Source organism: Mya arenaria, chromosome 13 (assembly GCF_026914265.1).
Source record: "Mya arenaria isolate MELC-2E11 chromosome 13, ASM2691426v1".
Lineage (NCBI taxonomy): Eukaryota > Metazoa > Mollusca > Bivalvia > Myida > Myidae > Mya > Mya arenaria.
Genome location: NC_069134.1, coordinates 48,214,017 through 48,220,212, shown reverse-complemented (window position 1 = coordinate 48,220,212; position 6,196 = coordinate 48,214,017).

Genomic DNA, 6,196 nt, shown 5'->3' with positions numbered 1-6,196 from the left:
CCAACATTTACATAAAATGGTGCTACATTACGCACCGGAATATATGTATAATATTCTATTTTTATGCCTATCGTGTAACAAACGCTTATCAAAAAGGCAACATTTGAAAAAAATCAATTTTTCGTGAAGGTTGCAAGCTGTCAATAAATTTGTTTTAACACTTAAACCGATATATGATGATGGAAATGTTGGGTACAGTGATGATAAAAGAGTTGTCGAACGTGATATCAGTCAAGACATGTGTCTAAGGGATTGCTGGTTTGTTTGTTGTTGTTTGTTTTGGTGTGAGAGCGCCAGCAATATGTGTTTTGTGTTCGCTTTGGATTTAAGCAATAAACACTCTTTTTAAGCTCAAATGTTGTTTGTCTATTTTTTTCTGTAAAACCGATGTTTAATGTTCGTAATAGTTGTGTAAGGCTAAATGAATAAAGTCAAGTGATTTGCGTTTAAGATCGTTCGTAATGCATATTTCTACTAGTAATTTGTCCTGAATCATAGATAGCTATGTATGGTTGATTCTAATAAAGACGTAATAAGGTTTAAGCATTACTAATGAATACATAACACCGCGCTGGAAACATGTTTTATATGTCTTAGTTTAGAGATACATGGAATTCAATACTTACACTATTGTACATAAGAATGCTAGGGAATACAACTCTTAGTTATTCCAATAGTTGGATGAATAAAACTCTGCTTGCACGCACTATCTTTATCAGCGCCATTGTCTCCCTTGTATTGTCTCTCTATATCAACTCTATTAGTTTAAAGTAAGTATTCCCTTTGATACTAGTTATCCATTCATAATGCGTTTGACGGTGTTGTGAGGACTTCTTGGGAATGTGAGCGAGTGCAAATGTAACCCTTTATGACAGAAACACTTTCGGTAAAACCTTTATGACGACGTCTAAAAAGACCCTCGTAATTATAACATTTTTCTCAATATTTCCTTGAAACATGAACTTAGCCATGATTGAGAGTGTTTTGTTCTACAAATATCGGACCGCTAACATATAGAAGGGGTGTGTTATATCTACCACGCAGATAAATCACAACGCCTTTCTTTTATACCACACGTTATTAATCGAACGCTTTCCTTGAAAGCATAGTTACGCCGCCCACAACCCCGGTAATTATAATTACACACTTGTGCTCTCAATAACTCGGGTTATGGGTGCCGTAACTATTACTTATTGAATGTTTATCAGTCGTTAAGGCCTTTTATCATAAAATTCCCTGTAATTCTAGACTGATACTACCAGAATTAATGCACTATGGAATTGGTTGTCATGTGAAATAAAATAAAAAGGTCACATCAAAATTAATATAAGATATTTTTCACTTCCTTGTTGAAACGAAGACGCAGAGTAAATGCAAGCTGATTGGTGGAAAATGCATTTCTGTAACCAGACCGAACAGTCAGGAAACATCTAGCATTTAACCCATTATATCCATCATGACAGTGAAAAAGCAAAACAAAAACCGTTTGAAGTATATTTTTATCTCGCAAATGAGAGTTCAGAATTGGTATTAATGAAATATCTTGAAACATTGTATGGAGCCGATTGGCAGACGCAACTGATCATCGTACTTAAAATGTGTTATAATTATCTCAGAAATTTGGTTAATCAATTTATGTGCTTACTCAAAATAATTGCATAAATAGTTCATATTAGAACGTTTTTCAATCGTCCAAAAGAGATTAAGTTTAGGGTTGTGTACAAATGTGGTAAAGGGTGATTGTGAAGAACAATTTTTTATATATTGTTTATGAGGGGAATTTTTTTTTTCGCGCTTCGCTCGCCTTTGCTTTTTGAAAAAATGACAAAAGTGATGGTTTTTACGCTCGCTCGCTCCACTTTTTCTCAAAAATCTGTAAAACAAAAATTAGTTTGGTATGGCTTAAACCCTGTATCATAAAGTTTTCGTTTGAGTTATTAAAAAGTATATGTCTGATAAACTGACTGAAACTAAGCAATCACTGTGTTTGCTCCAGGTAATATATGTTTCAGGATATCCGCTAGTTAGTCATTAACCGTTCTATCATTGCATTTTGATGCCTGGTAATCACATTTATACTCTCACTGAGGACCACTTTATGTTAGGTGTGTAGGTTATATGGTGTCAAAAACAACCAAATATATTTCAATAACGTGTATACAGATTTAGTTTACGTTATAAAACGATACCCATCAAAATGCGATGATTTCGACAGTATACGACCAGATGCAAGTCATTATTTAATGTCCAGTAACACTTCAGAAATTAACGACTAAAGAGTAACTGATTTCATATTATAGTTTTAACGTTGGATGACCGGAGGTAATCGTTAGCATATATCGTGCTGATAGAATCAGAACGACGCATTCCACATTAGTGCAACCACAAACATATAGACACCGGACACATTTTCACACATGGGATAGGTACTCAGTTTTGAAAATACAGTTTGAATGCGAATAACCACAGAAACTGGCTATCGTATGACGAATGTTGCCAATCAACAAGGGTCAGAGTATGAACAGAGCATTTGAGGACAGTTTCTAAATGTAGATATGGTAGTCTTTCGTGATAAATTAAATACGTCGTTATAATGAATAATGCCCTTTCAGACCGGTGGAGTGTTAAACTTTAGTGTTAAGACAAATGCAAAATCGACCTGATTTTACTCAATATTACCAAAAAATGCGCTTGCGCTGAATTCCATCCGTAGTATTTTAAGTAGTGTGTGTATACCACGTGACAAATTACGCCATATATGCTTCGTCGGAAGGCAATATTTTGCTTAAAATAAAGACTTAAATCAAAGATAACTTTTCTTTTACTACACCATTTTAAATAAATCAAAGCGCAGTCTATGCCGCTTAAAGAGCCCCGCCTTCGTGTTATTACAGAAGTTTGATAAGGTGGTTAGTTTCATCAAACACTTCGACAAACCTGTTTCTAAAATAATGCTTTGACAATGCTCCGTCAGACTGCCGTATTGTGAAAAGATTTGTCGAAGTGTTTTAAGAAACTAAACTCTCAATCAAACTCTGGTAAAAGACCGAAGGCGGGGCTCCGTAAGCGGCGTAGACTGTGCTATGTTTCATTAAAAATGGTGAAGAAATGGTGAAGTTATCTTTGTTTAAAGTCTTCATCCGAAGCAAAATATTGCCTTCCGATGTAGCATTTATGACGCAATTTATCACGTGGTATACACACACTGTTAAGGGGAGGTGACCGTTAATTAGGACTCGATATTTTCTTCACCACTGATGGTCCATCTTCTTAGTAGATATGGATGACATGCGCAATGCTAGTTTTATAAACCGCTATGATTATGACTGGGCGGAAATGAAGACCATTTACAAGTTTACCAGGCTTTTATTTAGTTTTATTCGCCAGAAATAGTTGGCAAGGGCAAGTCTAGCTGAAACGTTATTTGAAATGTCAATAAGAATCAAATGCGAAGTTGTCTTGCATACTTTTTTGAAAGCAGCTTATTCTGGAAATTCTTGAAAATCGTGCAAACTGATTTTAGCGCCAAACCGTGCACTTATTTACAAAGACTGGCTGTACAGCTGTTCTTGTTGAGGATTGGGCGCCTTTCCTCCTAGTAAACATTTAAACTCGTCGAATCAGCTTTCTATTTCGCTAAATTGGGCGTATTGTTACTCGAATGAGTCAAATTTACAAGTAAATAGTATTTAGTATAGTAGAGGTGTTCGGTTGTTTCGCTTCAAAAATCAAATTTACTATGTATTTACACACATTGCTGAAATAATTCGCTTAACCTGGTCGAGAATCGCATTTTTTCATTTTTATTTTACTTGTTTCAAATTATTTTGCAAATGTTAAACAGAACATTGTATGTGGTAAATTAAATGATGTGTAACGAATAATTTCATACGCAAATTGAGGCATGTTAGCTTCTAAGTGTTGTCGTTTGCTTACTTTTAGAAGATACGTTGTCATTTGAAACATCTATACTTGTTGAAAGCTAATATTAGGTGAACAAATGACCAATAATATTTTATAAATAAAGTTTGTATTCTGTTTCATAATTTTAACTGAACTCAGCTATGAATTGACCTATCTCGTTACCTTTCATGACCGAAAGATTGTTTATTATTTTAATTTTGGAATACATGTAGTTTGTTTCTCTTATCATTTAAGTGTTCCAGCCGTCAGTATCTTAGTTTTAACACTCCTTATGATTTGCCACACTTAATTTCGTCATACATCATATTATTATTATATTATTATTTTACAAAGTGTACGTTTTGGGAATGTATACTTCCCCTACTAGTGCAATACGGCCAAATAATGTCAAAAGTAGGTCGTCATTAAAATATCATTTACTTTGTATTTACTTGTCCTGTATGCAAAACCGGAAGTGTAGAGCGTAGAGAAAGGGGACATAAGTACTGCGCTTTGATTTATAAAGTCGTATTCGACAGTCATGATGTTGTGATGTTTCAAGTTTTATTTCCTATTATTATCAGTTATTTGTGACTTGGAATGATAAATATAACTTCTGTAGCCGAAAATTACTTATCGTAAAAGGGAACAATTACAACATGCAATATTAGGAAAAACCTTGTCAGCTCATTTCCTGTGTTATTTCCTTTTGTGCCCACATATTTTTTTTATAAGTACAGGGTTTGATTATTACAAGACGGGTCAAAATACGAGTAACACATGTATTTTGCAATAATGCCTTGGTTGATAGGCATTTAATTGACCAGTAACATTGGAGTAATGTCCTTTTTACATTTTAACATGGTTGGTTCAATTCTTATGCAGACGTTTTCATTATCATACAGAAACTTGGTGGCAATGTTTGTTTCTCGGATGTTTTGCCCTTATGGTATCCCCCCAAAATAAAATAATTCAATGAAATAATGAATAAATATAATTATAACCGGATAATACTATTATTAGTTATTGTCTGTTTTATCAGCGTACTACACAACTTTATGACAGTGATTTCAGTCAAAACAATGGTCGGGTGTTGTTGCTGTTGTTATTTTGTTGTTTGTGTTTTTCAATTTGTGTGTTGTTTCTTGGGAGAAAGGGGATTGCTTTGGGTGGGGATAGGGTCAGTGAGCATGTCGATCGGTAGTTCGGTTGGTCGGTCGGTTTGTTGTATCCAAACGATAACTTTTGACAGGGTCGACGGGTTAAACTATTTTTCGGTACGCATGTTTAATACCATATTATAAATGTCAACATGAGTCTTTTCAACTTAGATTTTGCCAAAATTACGGTCCTGACTATAAATCTTGAAATGGTACACGGATTTAAAAAGTACTTGGTAAACATGTTAAACACCATAAATACAGGTCAAGTTCGACTTTGGATATAAACCACTTGTTTCGATTTGTCGGAATTGTGACTCCATTTCAAGTTTTCAAAAAAGAAGAAAAGAAAACTATCGAGACAATAACTTATAAAAAGGTCGAAGGATTTAAATATTTTTAGTTCACATGTTCAACACTTTTACATACTAGTCAATACAACCTCAACTGAACCTACCGATTCTTGACTGAGTGATGGCCTTTTTTCAACTTAGAATTTGCCAAAATTTGGTATCTGGACGATAACTATTAACATCCACAATAAATCTAAATATAAAAATAAACAAACAGCATAACCTTATCCAATCTCTTGGCAATCTTTTGACAGTGTTTGAGCCCCTTTTACATACAAATTAAGCTGGCTTACAAATTTGTTTGGGAATAACGATCAGAATTAGTTCTCATTGACAAACACAACACAATCTTGCCCCTTGTACATTACAAATTGTTATTATATTTGGTTCCACAATGACGGACGCTCACCACAAGGGGAAACATCCAATTAAACGGCTTTCTGGTATTCAATACAACTTTGGGGTCGAGGGTGGGGCAATGTGCATAAGCATTAATTTACTCTAACATTCTTCCGGAATTGTATTTTTGTATTGTGATGCGAGGCTTTCAGTTTATACAATGGATGACTAAAATAAGTTATACAAAATAAAATTGATGAAAAATAAAGTTTGGATGTAGTTGGTAGTTGGGGATTCGAATATCCAACTATGTACCTACAATTGTATAGCTGGTTATTTGAATATTTAACTTCCTGCTAGCTCGAATAAACAACTACATTGTAGTTAGATGTTTATGTTGATACTAAGCTATTCAACTTATTCAATTCTTGTCGTGTTTAA